The sequence below is a fragment of the Mytilus californianus genome, unplaced genomic scaffold, assembly GCF_021869535.1.
Source record: "Mytilus californianus isolate M0D057914Y unplaced genomic scaffold, xbMytCali1.0.p SCAF_4, whole genome shotgun sequence".
Lineage (NCBI taxonomy): Eukaryota > Metazoa > Mollusca > Bivalvia > Mytilida > Mytilidae > Mytilus > Mytilus californianus.
The window spans coordinates 28,135,652-28,154,988 of record NW_026262690.1 but is presented as its reverse complement, the minus strand read 5'-3'; the positions used below and the strand labels follow the sequence as shown (position 1 = coordinate 28,154,988).

The window sequence follows — 19,337 nt, the reverse complement described above, 5'->3', positions numbered from 1 at the left end:
GGACTCGTGTATGTATGTTGCAGTGACGTCACTTCCTTCACACTTGAAACGAAAACAGAACTTGGCTCACGGAAGCAGTGTGCATCTAGGGTAAAGCATGCTTTATTCTCTCTAAACTTCTATGTTGTATCGTATATTTTTTTTGTTGGTCAAATCTGAAAAAGAAAAGCCGTTCAAAACACTAACGTGAACAGTTATGTCCCCTATCACTTAATCCATCTAAATACCAAAATGATGACTGAAATTCATACGACACAGAAATGATCCCTCGTTGATTTTTTCTCTCTCCATTATTAATTTTTCTACCAGAATGTTTAAAACGAGCCTCGCGTTTTCAATTTGAAAATTTAACTTTCTGGAGTGGAGAAATATTGTATCACACTCAATGCAGTGGTATAATATCTGCAGTTATCTCGCGCGACTAGTTAAATGAGTTGCGCACACACACTTCCTGGATAAGTTTTACTCAGCAATATTTGAGTTCATTTCCAGTATTGTACAGATACAGAGAATCTATATTTATAAAATTCTTAGGGAGCAACCACTTAACTTCAAAAAAAGGGGGGGGGGGGGGGTGGGGGGGTTATGGTTTTTTGTCTGAGTCAGATTTTTTTTTTAGTTTTTTCGACGCTATCAATCAAATTTTTTTTTCTTCAAAATTTAACACTGTAATGTATGGGGAAAATCAGGGTTCAGAAGTGATCGTTTCTGATTTATGGTATTAGGGTCCTCACTAACGACGTTCTGACTTACGATATTAGGTTATCGGCAATTTGTACATTTTCCCTTTGATCTTGCTGCCTAATATTTTTAAGATTATGGACAGGACTTAATTGAGACTCGAAAATATTAGGCAATGTCGTCATATATCAGTGCAGCAACGTCGTGTGCTCAAGTCCATCCGCGTCAATTTATCAATGAAATGCACGCGACTTCATTCATACAACCGATTAACAACTATCCCAAAGTTTTGTACGCGTAAAAGTAGTTTGACTAACTATTTCATTTTACTTCATATTCTCAACAACAAAAAATACAGTTATGACAAATTGCCGATAAATAGAATAATGGCATTTTAGTTTTTGATACTGACTTCATCACCTCGAATATCAGCTCGCCCTAGCGGGCTCGCTTGATATTCTTGCTGATAAAGTCAGTATCAAAAACAAAAATGCCATTATTCTATATGTCCTCACTAACGACGTTCTGACTCACGATATAAGGGTCCTCATTAACGACGTTCTGACTTACGATATTAGGGTCCTCACTAACGACGTTCTGACTTACGGTATTAGGGTCCTCACTAACGACGTTTCTGACTTACGGTATTAGGGTCCTCACTAACGACGTTCTGACTTACGATATTAGGGTCCTCACTAACGACGTTTCTGACTTACGGTATTAGCTAGGGTCCTCACTAACGACGTTCTGACTTACGGTATTAGGTTCCTCACTAACGACGTTTCTGACTTACGGCATTCGGCCAGGTCCTCAATAACGACTTTTCTGACTTACGGTATTAGGGTCCTCACTAACGACGTTCTGACTTACGATAAAAGGGTCCTCACTAACGACGTTTCTGAATAACGATATTAGGGTCCCCATTAACAACGTTTCTGACTTACGATATTAGGTTCCTCACTAACGACGTTACTGACTTATGGTATTAGGGTCCAAACTAACGACGTTTCTGACTTACGGTATTAGGTCCTCACTAACGACGTTTCTGACTTACGGTATTAGGTCCTCACTAACGACGTTTCTGACTTACAGTATTACAGGACCCTATATATATAATACCATAAGTCAGAAGCGTCGTTAGTGAGGACCCTTATACCGTAAGTCAGAAACGTCGTTATTGAGGACCCGGCCGAATGCCGTAAGAATACACTGTACCGTCAATCAGAAACGTCGTTAGTGAGGACCCTCGGCTCTATATATAGAAATACGTTCCACCATTACTGAACTGCTGACCCTTTTGGAGAATCCGAGTCTGTGTGGAACTTTGTCGAAAAATGTGTTCCTTTACATCTCTATATATAAAAATCAACTATCAATCCGTTTTACTGAACTGCTTATGTAACAAAACATTTGTTCCGGCTTGAAATTTGTTCCGCCGGATCTTTTTTTCAGAGGAAATATGTTCCCCTGGAATTTATATCACAAAATTTCTACCCGGAATATTTATTATAAGGAAATATGTTCCAGCACTGTAAAATTTGTTCCGGAACTATTTTTTTTTACTAAATGTTAAATTAGTTCCGGGTGTTATAGATAAACATGATGCATTATAGAGGACCCTAAAACCGTAAGTCAGAAGCGTCGTTAGTGAGGACTCAATTACCGTAAGTCAGAAACGTCGTTAGCAGGGATGGGGTAATTGAAAATGTAATTGTAATTTTTAGTGTAATGCATTACAATTTTCCATGTAATTGAATGTAATGTGTAATTGAGCATTTTTTAAATTACATGTAAGGGTAATTTAATTAATTACATTGAAAAAAGCATGTAATGCTGAATTACTTTTCAATTACATGTGCATGTTATTTTTGATGTTAATCATAAGAAATTATGTTAATATTAATTGTAAAATAATATTTAATTCACATATATTAATGAGAAACCAACAAATCCTAATGAAACTTTTAGAGCAAATTGCCATCAATGTACTTCTAAAATATCTGGAAGTTTGACTTTGTGACTTACATGAAGGTAAAAATGTTTTAAATCCTTGCACACATTAATTTTGTCAAATTAGTATACACAATAAGTTTATAGAAATAGAATTATCAGCTGTAAAAACAAATGGCAATTAGTCTGATTAATATGTGTGTAAAACAGCCTAGGGACAATGTAAACTATTACATGTATTTTATCTAATTAACAGATGTATACAAATATATGAAGCATTATACTTCAATTATTTTCAATGTTATGACAACTATATTTCTTTTGAAATTTTTAAAGAACAAAATAAATTTGTAATTTATATAAAACTTTTCAATTAAATTACAAAATCATTCTTCTTAAAAATGAGAAGAAAATAAGTTAACAACCCAAGTTGGCTACCTTAATTAAAGGAAATTCAATGGTATAAATAAAAGTTTGATCAAATGCAAATGCAAAAAAAACACAAAAAAAACGGATGCCATAGTGATGTTTGTTGCCTTTGACATATATATAGCTTGGCGATAGTTAGAATTGAAAAGTTTAGAAATTTAATGACAATAGACAATAGCTGACAAAAAATATCAGTTATCAAGTAAATGAAAACACTTTACATCCAAATTGTCACATAAAAGAGGGACGGAAGACACCAGAGGGACAGTCAAACTCATAGATCGAAAACAAACTGACAACGCTTACAATAGATATAAGAAGATGTGGTATGAGTGCCAATGAGACAACTCTCCATCCAAGTCACAATTTATAAAAGTAAACCATTATAGGTCAAAGTACGGTCTTCAACACGGAGCCTCGGCTCATGTGATATATATATATATAAAGAAACAAAAGGTCAAATTCAGACGTCGTTAGTGAGGACACTTATACCGTAAGTCAGAAACGTCGTTATTTAGGACCCGAAGACCGTCAATCAGAAACGTCGTTAGTGAGGACCCTTCTCTATATATAGAAATACGTTCCACCATTACTGAACTGCTGACCCTTTTGGAAGATGCAAGTCTAATGGGAACTTTGTCGAAAAATGTGTTCGTTTACATCTCTATATATAAAAATCAACTATCAATCTTTTTTCAGAGGAAATATGTTCCCCTGAAATTTATATCACAAAGTTTATACCCGGAATATATATTATAAGGAAATATGTTCCAACACTGTAAAATTTGTTCCGGAACTAATTTTTTTACTAAATGTTAAATTAGTTCCGGGTGTGATATATTAACATGATGCATTAACTTTATATCAAGCAAAACATTCTATAGTTGTACCTTACAAATTTAATACTCATCATTGAAGTCTTTAAAGGGGCATTAGGTACGAGATATAAAAAAAAATATGATTTTGTTTTTAATCATTAATGAAAGTGAGATAGTGAAATAATAATTCGCTTTTAGCAGGCAGTTTAGTTTAATTTTGTCAATATAAGCTAAGAAACATCGCCGGTGAATTATTCACTTGCAAGTAAATAATTCGACCTCATTGAATCCGTATTCATGTGACCTTCAATTAAACCCCTTAGCTAGAGATTGGTTAGGCGTGTTCAGCCATTAAAAGGAAAAGAATGTCAACATTGAAAGTGAAACATAGGTGAACCATTTCGTTGACTGATTCGATCCACAAAAAATAATTCTAATACAGATTAAAACGACGATTAACTTATTTTTTAACCTCAAACTTTTAAATCAAACAGACTTAGAAAAATCCAATTGCACGTCGTCGCAATCTATTTATATTTATGTTTCATATTTATGTTTATATCGGGTTATGTGACCGTCGGCAGTCTTCTGAGGTAATCTCGATGGTTAATTAGATGGCGTCTAGACTAAAATACACACGAAATGTAGATATATATTATCGAGTCTATGCATAGTTAATTGTTTATTTCAGACTTATTGTAATTTGGATATACGTTTTAGTATGTTATAAATCAAATAAGAGAATTTGAGTAAAATCGGTGCACATGAATTTGACAGCTAATTTTCCTTTAAACAACACCAGAACATTCAAAATAAGGTAAATCTTTTAGAAATTCAAATCAAGTCCGCATATATATTGTACGTAGATAATATGATTAAAAAACAAATGCACAGCTAAGATTAACAACTGTGATACATATTTTAAACAATTCTATTTCATTTTCTACAAATTCTGATATGAAGTAACATGCATTAGTTTAATTGCAATAGTCATAAATAAATGATTGATCTATAAAATTTTTCTGAGTGATTTTTCTTATTATTCTTATTTCTGCCTCATTAAATTAGTGTCCTTTGGGTATTTTTTTTTATCGAGGATGTGATTAAACATTTTTCTATACTCCACAGGATCCATATTGGATGTTTACACTTTTTAATTATTACATTATCAATATAATACTCGTTTTTGTAATGTACTTGCATGATAACTTTAAACTCACTGATAACAATGCTCAGTAAAAGATAACTTGTATAACCAGTGGAACATATTTCACAGACAAGGAACTTATTTCACCAGGTAACGAACAAATCTCACAAACCCGGAACTTATTTCACTAGGTGAGGAACAAATTTCACAAACCCAGAACTTATTTCACCAGGTAAATTGTGGAACTTATTTTATAGAGATGGAACAAATTATATAGAAATTATCTGTGAAAAAGTTCTCCCACTGGAATTTTTTTCACAAGAACAAATTTTGGCTCACACTTAACCCTATCGGAGCATCTGAGTTGTCTCCCGTTTTTTGTTTTTGGTCGGTAATTTTGTGTGAACTCTTGTTTTTTGCCTAATGGCATTGGCTTGCCTACCTTTCGAGATGGGATTTTTATGGACCCTTTTGTATCTTCTTACCTTTTTTTATATATAAATTGCTAGTCCAGTGATAGTATTTTTCTTACTTGTAGTGTCTGCATGCTGTCACTATAGTCAGTCGCTGATAAATCCAGTTGTCTTCTGGTTTTTTGAAGTTGTTTTGTTTCAAAATTGACGCTTATGTAGTCTATAAAGCTCGTAAATAAGTTAAGATCCATTTAAACTTATCGATTCCTTGGATAAATGTATCCTTAAAAGATATCAGTTTGACAATTTAGTAAGTTAAAGATCTTTGAACATTGCCAACATCGGTACTAACATTAATGTTATTTTCCATATTTTGATACATAACTAATAGAATTGAGAATGGAAATGGGGAATGTGTCAAAGAGATAACAACCCGACCAAAGAACAATAAAATCAAGGCCACCAATGGGTATTCAACGCAGCGAAAATATCCTGCACCCAGAGGCGGGCTTCAGTGGGCCCATAAACAATACCGAAATGGACGCCACACTAAATTCCGAAACACATTAATAAACCAAAATAATGAAAAAAATGCCATCCTTTTATTAACATTTGGGGTTCTCTGCATTCCTGTCGATCTATTACAATATATGTGAAAGACGTATTCGACATTGTACTTTTAGCAAATATCTTTTGTTACCTATTCTGACATCGGACTCGGACTTCTTTTAAACTGAGTTTTACTGTGCGTATTGCTGTGTGTTTGTTTATTCTAAATTGGCTAGAGGTATAAAGGGGGGGGGGGGGGTTGAGATCTCACACAACATGTTTAACCCCGCCGCATTTTTGCGCCTGTCCCAAGTCAGGAGCCTCTGGCCTTTGTTAGTCTTGTATGTTTTTTTAATTTTAGTTCATTTATATGTTTTAGAGTTTAGTATGACGTCCATTTTGACTGAACTAGTACACATTTTTATTTAGGGGCCAGCTGAAGCCCGCCTCCGGGTGCGGGATTTTCTCGCGGTGTTGAGTACCCATTGGTGACCTTCGGCGGTTTATTGCTCTTTGGTCGGGTTATTGTCTCTTTGACATATTCCCCATTTCCATTCTCAATTTTATCATCTAAACGTATAGGCATGTAGTATGCCAGTAATGCAAGCGAAACGATAAGAAATAGCGGAAACATTGTCAAAGATCGCAATATTGTTTACTGTTGGTTTATTTAAAGGCTTGACAAAATTTTAGGCAACTTTCACAGAACCTTACTTAATGTTGTAGTTTTGCATCTCCTAATTTCGTTGCTTCATCTAAATTATTTTGGAGGTTTACTTGACATGGACTTTGTCATATATTCACACACTACAAAAGGCCTTTGTTCCTGCTTCTTATCTTAAACCCTAATCCAAATTTACTAAAACTTTCTCAGAATCTTCACCATATAATGCTATTGTGCACTGCTTATTTTATGGGTTTCCTTTAGAAAATCATGGACTTTGCATGTGATGCGAGGGATATCCTTTTATGTGTTTTGCTCACAGTTCCTCTAGCCTTTTATAGTGTTCTTATTGTGTTGAATGTTTTCATGTACTGATTTTCATTGTATGTGCTTTTATGTATACACTGTGCTAGTCCACTGATCGAATTCAACAGGAGAGGGGGTGGACAGCTTTTGAGGGAGGTGGTAGGGGTGGGGGGGGGGGGGGGGAGGTAAGGTGGAAGACAAAAAAATAGGTGGGAGAGATAAAAAGATTCTAAAAGTGGGAGGTGGGAGATAGGGGGCAGGAGGGGGAGAAGGGTACTCCCCTGTCCACCCCCTCATAGGACAGATAAAAAAAAAACAAGTTCATACCTGATACATAGCCATGTGCCTGTTGCTCGTCAGTGATTGTCTTTAGTTATCTATCATGATACTGCCAATAATGGAATCTTAAGTCAATAAAAACATTTTAATATGCTCTACATGTTAATATTTGATCAAGTCAAAACTTGAAATATTGTATATGTCTGTTATGGAAGGCCATTGTTGAACTTAAGATGTGTTTTGGTTTTTATGTCTTTGGGTAAGTGTCTTATTGATGTATACCAAACATTACAATTCATTCACAATCTGAACCAAACTATAGTTTGAAATGAATCCTTGTCATTATATATGTCCTCTGCGAAGTAACAAATTTACATCTGCACATGCATTAAATCTAAATCGGACAATAAACAATCTTAAATCTTACCTCGGTAACTAGACATTTAGAATGGTTAAGCTGTGGCATTTGATTTGACTATCATTAATCTGCTTCCGACTATGAAAATTTATTTTGTTTCAGTAATTGTCTGGTTTTAATATATACCCTAATATCACTGATTATTTTATTCATAACTCTCAACTTAAGTTGCTTCAATAAATTTTATTTGTCAGTAGAAAATATACATCCAAATAACTCGCCTATGTTAAATAAAACATGCATAGATATATATAAATGAGCAAAATTTATGTATTTGTCTGCTTTATGTTCACACAGAATTATTATGTACAAGAAAATAGCATGACAGGTTGAAATTATTTTAAAAAATGTAAACATAAAGAAAGTGTAGAAAAACAAATAAAATTTCTGAAATACAAAAATTGTCGAGGCAAGTAAAATACCCAAATAAATCAGTAATGGGAATGCAATGGCAATATCAAATCGAAACATCCGAGATACTAGCAATACATCGAAAACATCAGTTAATAATCCAATAAAGATCCGAGTTAAAAATACACCATCCATTCGGTGATCATCTGTTGAAATGCCAACAACAGAGCACAAAATATCCATAGTTACATCAGTACAGGTACATTGTCCTTTGTTTACATCAGCCATTACCATATTAATCTACGGAAACTAGTGTTAATCACACACAAAATATGTCAACTGCAGCAAACATAACATCCACAGTGGATAGCAGTATTCTGTGAACACATTAAGCCAAATACCAATCATACGCAATCGCTCACAAACTGTTAAAAGGGATTATTTCAACTGAACGGCTTCAATAGACATGCACTCATGCAATGACAGTTAATAAAGGTACTAACATCATATTGTCAGCTACAGTTACAATGTACATGATGTATGCACCCTAGTAAACATCCATGAATATTTGACAAGTCAGCCTAGTAACCTTCCATCCATGAATATTTGACAAGTCAATCAGTTTAATCACTTACTCATGTTTGTTGTTATTTTAATAAACATTATCAATTTTACGATTATCGTCTACATAAGTATCATTTAAATTCTTATAAAGATAACTGAAGTTTCCGTTCAATATCGACGAAAACCCGATCACAGTTGATTTAATCAATATTTAAGTTGTAAACACTTGAATATTTCAATGATTGATATGTTCACTAAGCGAAAATCAATACTGTGTAAAATTCATGAAGGTTGTTGTCTGTTTTATTACGGTAACAACGATTTAAATTCCATTGTTGTACGTAAACAATAGGCAATAAAAACAATATGCTGACATTACAGGTCCCCTTAAGCACTCACGCTATGATATGCAAGCTCTGTTGTTAGCTTAGCGTATTCTTAATTTCTTTTTTTTAGCTCACACGACCCATGGGGCTAATTGAGCTTTCCTCATGACTCGTAGTCGTCAGTCGTTGTTAACTTTTACAAAAATCTTTTCCTCTGATTTAACCAAATGTGGCCACACTCATCTTCGGGTATCTAGTTTAAAAATGTGTCCGATGACCTCGCCTGCCTACCAACATGACTAAAAAAGGGGAAAACATGTTCAGAATGATGAGATCTACTTAATGTCCATTACATCAAAACTTGAAAATTATAATTGATAGAGACTAACTTTAAATAGCAAAAACGATCAGCAAGACAAGATCTAGAAATTAATCCCACGCTTAAGATCGTCAGACGACTCCTTATTGGAGTTATTTCCCTTTGATGACGGTTTTTACCATTTTTGCCATATGTCTAATATCTGAAAAACTATAAAAGATATAAAGAAACTCAAATAAAAAAAAATATCAGCAAGGCAAGATCTACAAATAAGGGTATACCAATGAAATAGTCTGACGACTACTTGTTGGAGTTATTGCCCTTTTAATGACGATTTTTTTTACCAATGTTTTGTGTTTTTGCCGAATTTCTGAGGTACTACAAAAGATAAATAGAAACATAAATAGCCAAAAATGATCAGAAAGACAAGATCTACAAATCAATTTACTGACCGAAATTGTCAGATCACTCCTTATTGTTATTGCTCTTTAATGACAATTTTTACCCATTTTTAGTGTTCTGTCTCTTATCTTGAAAACTATTATAGATAGATAGGCTATCCACTTTAAAAAGCAAAAAATATAAGCAAGACTAGATCTACAGTTAAGTCAACAGGGCCGAAATCGTCAGTTGATTCCTAATTGGAGTTTTTGCTCTTTAATAACGATTTTTACCAATATTTTACGTTTTTTGCCTATTATCTTGAAAACTACAAAAGATCGATAGAGACTTTAAGTAGAAAAAAAAAAATGTTTGGCAAGAAAAGATCTACAAATAAGTCAAATTTTTCAGAAACCGTTAGTAGACTCTTTATACAAGTGATTGCCCTTACATGACAATTTGTTTACCTTTTTTTTGTGTTTTCGGCAAAAACTAAAGGAGATAGAGAGATATTGTAAGGGAAAAACATGATCAGCAATACAAGATCAACAAAAAAAAAAAAGAGATTTTTGTCATGAATTCAATTTAGTCCACAATGTTGAAGATATACATAGACATAGGTGAGCGACACAGGCTCTTTAGAGCCTCCAGTTAATTTTGCTATCACATGCTGCATTTCGTATTGATTGTCAAGTATTCTCCAGTAATATCTAGACTATAAACACGCCGTCCAACCAAAATTGACGATCTCACCTTAAAGCAGTGTTTTTTAATTTCGACATATGGGTGTATTATTGTAAACTGGTGTCCGTCTTGCCAGTCCGCCTACATGTTGTCAATTAACTAAAAAAATGCTTTGATGACATTTTAGGAAACTCTTATGACATACTTGAATTGTTTGAAAAAAGCTCCCTGTTGATTTTGAAACTTTTAAATTGTCGTTCCAGAAATATTGGACTTTAAGAGTCAGATTAAGGAAATTTTCGCATTTTGTGCCCTTACTTGAGTATATGCTTGAATCAATTGTTTGGATATTCATAAAAGTAAAGTCTTTTTTTTCCCCCGATTTGTCATACCGTAGTTATTGGGCTTGTACCGTCCTATTTGATGTCACGGTTTAATATGCAAACGACGAGCAAATATGTACATAGCACTCCTGGAAAAGCTGTTTATTCTAAAGCAGGCGGTATATAGTGATAGGGAAGTCTGTTCGTTTGTCAGCTTGTTCGTATGTTCGTATTATGTACCACTTTAAATTTGTATCTGCAAGAATTGAAGTCCTATCTTCCTGCACACTATCTGGCTATTAACACTTCCTCCTATAACCTACTACAAAATCATGTATCTCTCTCAGAATCTTAACCATATGATTTATAAAAGCTATGGTGCATCTCATATATTTTTATAAGGATTAATTATGCGCTTTCCTTCAGCAAATTATATGCACACTACAGTTCAAATTTATGCCCCTTCTCCTTAACTCTTGATTAGAATTTGATTAAATCTTCTTAGAATCTTCACCATACAATGCTTTTTTGCACCTTCTTTGTTTTTGATCCTAGTTTTTATTTTAGTTTCGCTAACCACGTTAACCAAGTTATTGCCTTGCAAGGTTCTGAGGGTATTATTGTTTAAGCTTTGCTCAGAGTACCTCTAGTTTAATTTGTTTTTCGTTAAGTTTTCAAAACCTACCAGCAAACCAATAAGAATAACATACGAAAATGCAACCCCGAATGTGACCTACCGAATTAGAATTATTACCGGGTTTGTACTAATATGAGCAAAACGACGGGTGCAACATGTTGAGCAGGATCTACTTACCCTTTCGGAGCACCTGAGATCATACCCAGTTTTTTGTGGGGTTTGTGTTGCTCAGTCTTTGGTTTTCTATGTTGTGTTTTTTTTGTACTGTTGTTTGTCTGTTGGTTTTTTTCTTCTTTATTTTTAGCCATGGCGTTGTCAGTTTATTTTTGACTTATGAGTTTGAATGCCCCTTTGGTAACTTTAGCCTCTCCTGTAATAATAAACTAAACAAACATACAGTTTGATTTATACCCGGAAGTATTTTATTTATCTTAAACCTCGGAACAACAACAACAACAACAACAACGACGACAACGACGACGACGACAAAATGAAAATCTCATTTATTGGTCCGATTTCTAATTTGTAACCTAACATATATTTGAACAAAAGAGATACAGTGTTTTAACTGTGACTGATAACCGGGACAACGCAACCATGTTAAGGGGACAACCATTTGGTATTCTGGGAGTGGAGAGGTAGGAGGATTTTTTTCTGACGGATATTCATTTCCATTTTTAAGGGGGCAGCCCGAAGTGAAATTTTTCTCTCACCCATCTTCTCCTTTCTCCACCCTCTTTTGTATTTTCCCACCAGAAAAATCTATTTCCCTATCAAAATAGTTAGAAATAAAGTTCTTTTTTTATTTTTAATAAAACAAAATACTGTGAGGTCAAAGGGTGAATGGGAGAGTTTTTTCACTCTCGTTTTCCTGTGACATTTCTTGAAGGTTACAAGGAAGTAATTATTTACATAGGCGACAATGGTAGTCTTTTTTGGTCCTGCGTTTTCCCTATCAAAGATCCATTGAAAAAAATGCCGAAATCTGAATTATCAACGCCTTTGGGTGTAATTGAAACTACAAAACACATATGGTGCCGCAGTTTTTTTTGATAGAAAATGGCATTTTTTAAGGTTACTCAACGGTTCCGGAATTTTCGAAATAGTATAAATGAAGAACACCCCTTGCTAAATTTGGCACAGCAAATGTTCCTCGTCACAGAGAGTTTTCTCTAAATTTCTCGCTATTTCTACACCAATGACCAACACTCATTTCTCACTATTTCTATTTTGATTTCTAATTACTAGGGCAGCAGAAAATAAATTTACTTCTACCTATTATCTTGGATGTGAAATCTAGGTGGCGCCAATCATGGCATCTTTATTTACTTCCTTTTAACCTATAACACCTAACGCCTCATTTATCTTGTTACTTGTAGCAAACTCAAGTGTGGTATACAATATGAAGGATAAACGAGACGGGATTTTTTTAAACAAACATTATACCGCTTCCAAAAACCTAAAAAAAATATAAAGTTGAATTACAATGTACCAACATTTAAGAAAATGCATACACAGTACTAAATTCATAACATTTTAACTACTTGGAATCTCCGAGAAACAACAAAGAAAGTCATATAAACAATTTGAAGATTCCCGTAAAATTTGCAAACATTTTAAAATGAATAAGAAAATGATAAAAGGGTTACTTAAATTATGCCCATTTCTAGAATGTACTCGCAATTATTTAAATCGGTGTGAGTCGTACCGGCCGACAAAGCAGCCAACAATGTGATGGATGTATGACGTAAATTCTGCATAGAAATGCTTAAAAGTGAAATTAAAAAATCTTCTACATTCAGGTCTGTGTACTACACAGAGAGTCCAACTGTAAACAATCATATCATTACAACAACTTAGCCAAAGGCCTTCTCTGAACATTTTAAGGTCTCTACTATGTATTGGCTATCTAAACTACAAAACAACCTGTCAAATATCGTTTCTTCTAAGCCTCTAGTAAGTGATCTATAACTCACATTCATTGCTTTTAACTAGCTCCCTTGCTTATCATTATCCTTTGTAGGTATGCATATAAAATTAATGATATTAATTAATTCTTTAGTGTAAAAACTTCTTTGGATGTGTTGAATAAATTACCCGCTTTTGATGGTTCTTTCAATTCAGTTGATAGTTTTGACTTTTCGACCCCGTACACTACACTTCCACACAATATTATTAAACCAAAATTTTTCTATTTAAATGAATGGTCCTTTGACAAATTTGATCGTAAATTTATTTGCCGAAACTCACATAAAGCTTTCCTCTGTAATGAAAAAGGTAGAAATGCTAGATATACTTAATTTTAGTGTTATGAGATGATTAAAGTTGTAAATGTTATCCCTGATAACAACTATGCACGTTTCGGCAATATAGTTTGTCGACAAATTGTAGGTATTCATAGGGGCACACATTGCGTCTGTTTAATAGCAGACTTGTTCCTGTATTGTTATGAATCAAAGTTTATCGCCAAACTTAGTACTTCGTCTTGGGTGATAATTTTTTCCCTCGTGTGTTAATCTACCCTAACACCTTCATCCAAGGGCAGTATGTTTATATCATGCAATATCAAAATAAATGACCAAACAAAACCCTTGACGAAACAAGGATATTGCTTAATTCTACATAATTTGCTCTGTGGTGGAAAGCTGTCTCATTGACAATCACACCACATCTTCTTATTTTCATATTGATGCCAACAAATGCTTTCAAACACTAAACGCCGTCCTACTAAAACACAAGAAGTGAACGAAAAACTTGACTTAAGAAACCAACCATTTTGAAAGAATTGCACGAGTGATCACTTACATGTTTTCGTTATGTAATTTCTGACGTAAACCGTTATCAAACATCGACGTAACCGTGATCAAACATGTAACCGTTATCAAACATGTATGTAACCATTATCAAACACGGATATTACCGTTGTTGAACATGGACGTAACCGTTTGTCAAACATCGACGTAACCGTTATCGAACATGACGTAATCGTTATCAAACATTGACGTAAAAGATTTCAAACATTAATATAACAGTTATCAAACATCGACGTGACCGTTATCAAACATGCCGTAGTTGTTATCAAACTTGACGTAACCGTTATCAAACTTGGACGTAACAGTTATCAAACATAACGTTACTGTTATCCAACATGACGTAGCTGACGTGACGATTATCAAACATGATATAACTGTTATAAACATGACGTTACCGTTATAAAACTTCAACGTAACTGTTATCAAACAGGGGCGTAACCGTTACTAAACATCAACGTACCATTTATCAAACATCGACGTAACCTTTATCAAACATCGACTTAACCGTTATCAATTTTAGACGTAACCGTTATCAATCTTGGACGTAACAGTTATCAATCCTAGACGTAACCGTTATCAAACATGACGTAACCGTTATCAAATATAGACATAACCGTTATCAACATGTTACCATTATCAAACATGTTACCGTTATCAAACATGGATGTAAGCTTTATCGAACATGGACGTAACCGTTATCAAACATCGACGTAACCGTTATCAAACACAGACATAACCGTTATCAAACATAGACGCAACCGTTATCAAACATGGACGTAACAGTTATCACACATGACATTACTGTTATCAAACATGACGTAACCGTTATCAAACATAGACGTAACCGTTTTCAAACATGGACGTCACAGTTATCAAACATGACGTCACTGTTATCAATCTTGGACGTAACCGTTATCAATCTTAGACGTTATCAAACATGACGTCACTGTTATCAATCTTGGACGTAACAGTTATCACACATGGCATTACTGTTATCAAACATGACGTAACAGTTATCAAACATCGACGTGACAGTTATCAAACATGACGTAAACGTTATCAAACATAGACGTAACCGTTTTCAAACATGGACGTCACAGTTATCAGTAAACTGTACATTTATAAGAAAATTATATCAGAACTACATATAAGATACCAGGCTTATAGTGTAAAATTATATTAGAACTACATATAAGATACCAGGCTTATAGTGTTGTAAGTCAGATGCGCGTTCCGTCTACAAAAGACACATAAGTGACGCTAGAATAAAAATAGTTGAATGGTCAAATAAAGTACGAAGTATAACCACTTTCAGATAACGATTAAATATCCCAGCAATCGTCATTGTGGCTTTCGTACTAGTAATTAACCCATTAACATAAAAAAGCTAGTGTGGTCCTGGTTCCCGCCCAGTAATTCTCAATTCCGAAGGTACAGGTTTATGTGGCAGGGGTTAATTTGTTCACGAAAGCCGGTAAGAGTGTGTAGCTTTTATAAAAATCATACATTTATTTTACCGGAGATGTCTATTTACCATGTCAGGCAAGACAACACGTTATCAATATTATAGAGGTTTTGTGGCGGTCTAAAGTTTGAAAACAAATGATTGAGAGTTTTAAATTATAATATGCAGTGTCAAGTTCTTTAAGATAAGACAAATTATGATATTTATTAGTGTAAAATCGAAACAATCGAATTGTTACTCAATACATGAAATAACACATAAACAATAAACAATACAAATATGTAACAATAATATTGCATGAATTTGAAAAGTCAACTTTTTTCAAACGAAATTGCATGAATATTTTTACAGATTCATCATATAAAAATGGCGAAATTAGAAAACAAGATTTCTCTGAACGAAGAAATGAAGGCTAGTATCTTGGCTCTAGTTCAAAAGAGAGGACCTACGAAAACATGTTGTCCAAGTGAGGTAATATATTATAGGTGAAACTGTAATTACAAGAGTAGGATAGCAAATATTAAAAGGACACGTATTTTTTTTAATCACCTAGTCTTTAAAAGGAAAAGGGAAAGATGAATTATCCAAAATACAAAACAATCACATATTTGTGTCATTCTTTAACAAATGCGCCTCCAATATGTCAATGATTAATTGTCTTGTTTTCACAGTAATGATTAAAAGCAACTGCCTCAATAACAAGGAATTATTATGTAAATTTATATATTTGTGATTTCTTGGCGTATGCAGGATATAAGGAAGGGATTTAAGGCATTTATGGTGTGTTTATAATAGTGTCTGATGTTGTGCAGACACATGAACATAACGGTGTATAATAAAACAACTTCTTGAAAAGAAAAATAAATATGCAATTTTTTTATGTCATGTGATAAAAATACTACCAGACACGATGCTTGCCGAATTTGTATTTAATTACTAAAAGGGAAAACATCAAACGTTTTTTTAAGGATGTAGTCATGTCAGGTTAGGAATGTTTGTCAGATGTTCGGACTCTCTGGGGTTTTTCCTACGGTACAGGGTAAAATTTTTTGCCCCATATCACCCACTTTTCTTTTCATATAAGACTTCAATAGCCCATAAAAAGGTAATTACCAAAATTTAAGCAGATTCTAGATTTCTTTTCTTAGGATTTGAGACCTAAATTATGTAAATGCTAAATATAAGGTAAAAGTCAGAGTCAGCCTTTTCCCACCATTTTTTAAAAATCAAATATCTCAAACAGGAGTTCCATAACCTATCAATATTTTTGTTCCTTAACTAATGCTCTTCTGACTTATAGTATCAATTTTAAATTCTAGATTTCTTTAATTTCACCTTACTACATCCTTAAGTGAATAGCATCTACCTAAGTGAAAAATAGTAATGAACGATTTAAAATAAAAGAGGGAAAAGGATACATGTATCAAAAATGTACAAACACAAGGACCAAAAGAAAAACAAATGTTCACTATTTGCTACACATAACACTAAATTTTGAGCAAAAACAAACCAAAATAAAAAATAAAAATAGAACGAACCTAGGTGTACCGGAAGGGTCAGTAGTTCTTGCTCCACTGGTGACACCCGAAGAGTTGCTCCTCGAAAGAAATTTATGAGTTATTGGAGGCGATTACGTATCAAACCAAACAATAGTGGATGGATTTATGTCTCTAATCTAACCCTACATCTACAAATTTATACATCATTGGTACAAGTTCTGACCCTAAATCATCTCATTTGTTGTAACGTTCAGTTCTCAACCGACCCATTGTCAATTTCTAGATGTAAGTGCAAATATAAAGTAAACTTAACTGTATATGTAAGTGTGGTATCCTTTATTTCTTGTTCTACGGAAAATATTCGATCAACATAGTAAACGAACTGAGAACTAATCAATGAGAGGAGACCATCTATAATATCTATTAGTATTAGCGGATTGTGAAGTTTAATGATGTACCTTCTTCTTTTCATTCTTCTTGAGAATCAAGTATGGAGTTTTCCTTATACGAATGAAGGAACAAGTTAGCACGAATAGGAACTAAGTTGATTCCAAAATGACTTCCGATTGCCTGTTAAAAAACAATCCACCAAAAGTAACAAATATGATGTCTAAAACAATAATGTCAGTTTCAATGAACTGCTTTTAAATCAGATTTGGACTTATTCTTTCAATGCGTCGGCAAGATTAATTAAAAAGAAGAGATTATTTATACTTGTTTGAAGGACAAAAGAGTCAGATGTTTTTATACTATTGCACAAGTAGAGAAAATGAGAGGGTAATTTACTAAACTTTTATCCTATTGACAATTTCTTAATACCAACATGAAACATTGATAAGTTAACTATGTTCAAATAAAATACGTTAAAAAATTCGACCGTATTTTGGGGTTTAAAAAAATGATAGCAAAATGTTTAAGTCGTCTATTTTATTAAAGTACTATGATAATCATAGAAATCTTTTGTACAGGTTGCTAGAAAACTGTCACCAAATAATTGGAGAGGTTTAATGGAATTTGTTCGAGATGCTGCTAGAGAACTTCAACAGAATGAATTAATTGATATTTGCCAAAAGGGTATCCCAGTTCCTTCAAATACTTGGACCGGACCAATACGACTGAGGCTTAGAACAAAAGCTGGAATCATTTTACCAAATTTAAAGCCAGGCATAAGTGAGCTTAGTGGACGTGGTCGAGATGGAGATGGTCAGCCTTCACAAAAGGACATTCAATCCAGTCAAGCGACATGTTCTGTAGAATATAGGGTTGATAAAGAATGTCAGACCAGAAATTCTCCACATGCAATAAATAGAAAACGAAAATATAACATACGGTCAAAAATATCTGACAAATAAAAAATAATATATTTGTTTGATAGTTAAAAGATATAATTTATAGAATTCTTAAAAGTATAGTTAGAGTCTAGTGACATTTGTTTTCATTATATAATTTTGTAGTATGAAATCCTCCTTGCACAAAGTTGGCAAACAGCATACAAAACGAACATTTTTCACTTTACTCAAAAGTTGAAAGAAGCATGTAGTCATACCCATTTTCAGCCCAAATTGTACGAGACGAAAATTAACATTCATGATATTATGCACACACAATTTATATTAATCAGTATCGTTATTTTGGTCTTTTCATATGACCCGCATCCCTTTAAGCTCATCTGGCTCAAAAGAACAAACGTGTATTTCTCGTCACTTTCAGTATTTATCTGCTATTATTTTCGTCTTCTTCAAAAGCCCCTACCAAATAATCATCCCGACAATTCAAACAAACCTTGCCAAATTCAAGTTTAAGTTGCAGTTAAAAGTTGGTTCGATATTGGTGCAACATGACAGCCTAAACCTTTACAATAAACAAACATATACTAGGTTAAACATGAACTATGATTGTTTTGTGAATTGCCAGATAGTATTGAGCTGATATAATTAATTTATATAATATTTGAAATAAGAATTTCTTTTCTGTTGATCTACATGTACCTCCACGTAATTACGGCTCTTGAATTTACAAAGTTACGAAAATGGCAGCATTGTGTTCCGTCCAGGACCTTTTCTATACTTTGATACATCTGAGAGCATATTATTGTATATGGCACAAATCATTATGTATGAGCTTTATTGCCATAGTAAATAAGAAGGTAAAATTTAGGTCTTATTTGACAAAAATTATAAAATTCGGTCATGATCGCCATTTTTGAAAACTTAGAATACGAGCTTTCAGAAGTGTATGAATTATCTCAGGTGCAATGACACAATTTGACAATGACGCCATTTAAAAATGATATCCCTAAGAAAGATTTCAAAATTTTAGGC

At 33.6% G+C, this 19,337-nt stretch overlaps 1 long non-coding RNA gene across 1 annotated transcript; it reads left to right on the top strand.

Moving 5' to 3' along the window:
• The first annotated feature begins 48 nt into the window (after positions 1-48).
• LOC127737856 (uncharacterized) lies at positions 49-18,383 on the top strand. Its single transcript, XR_007999830.1, has 3 exons — positions 49-90; positions 15,869-15,988; positions 17,985-18,383. It is a non-coding gene; the product is annotated as an uncharacterized LOC127737856 (long non-coding RNA).
• Positions 18,384-19,337: the final 954 nt, after the last annotated feature.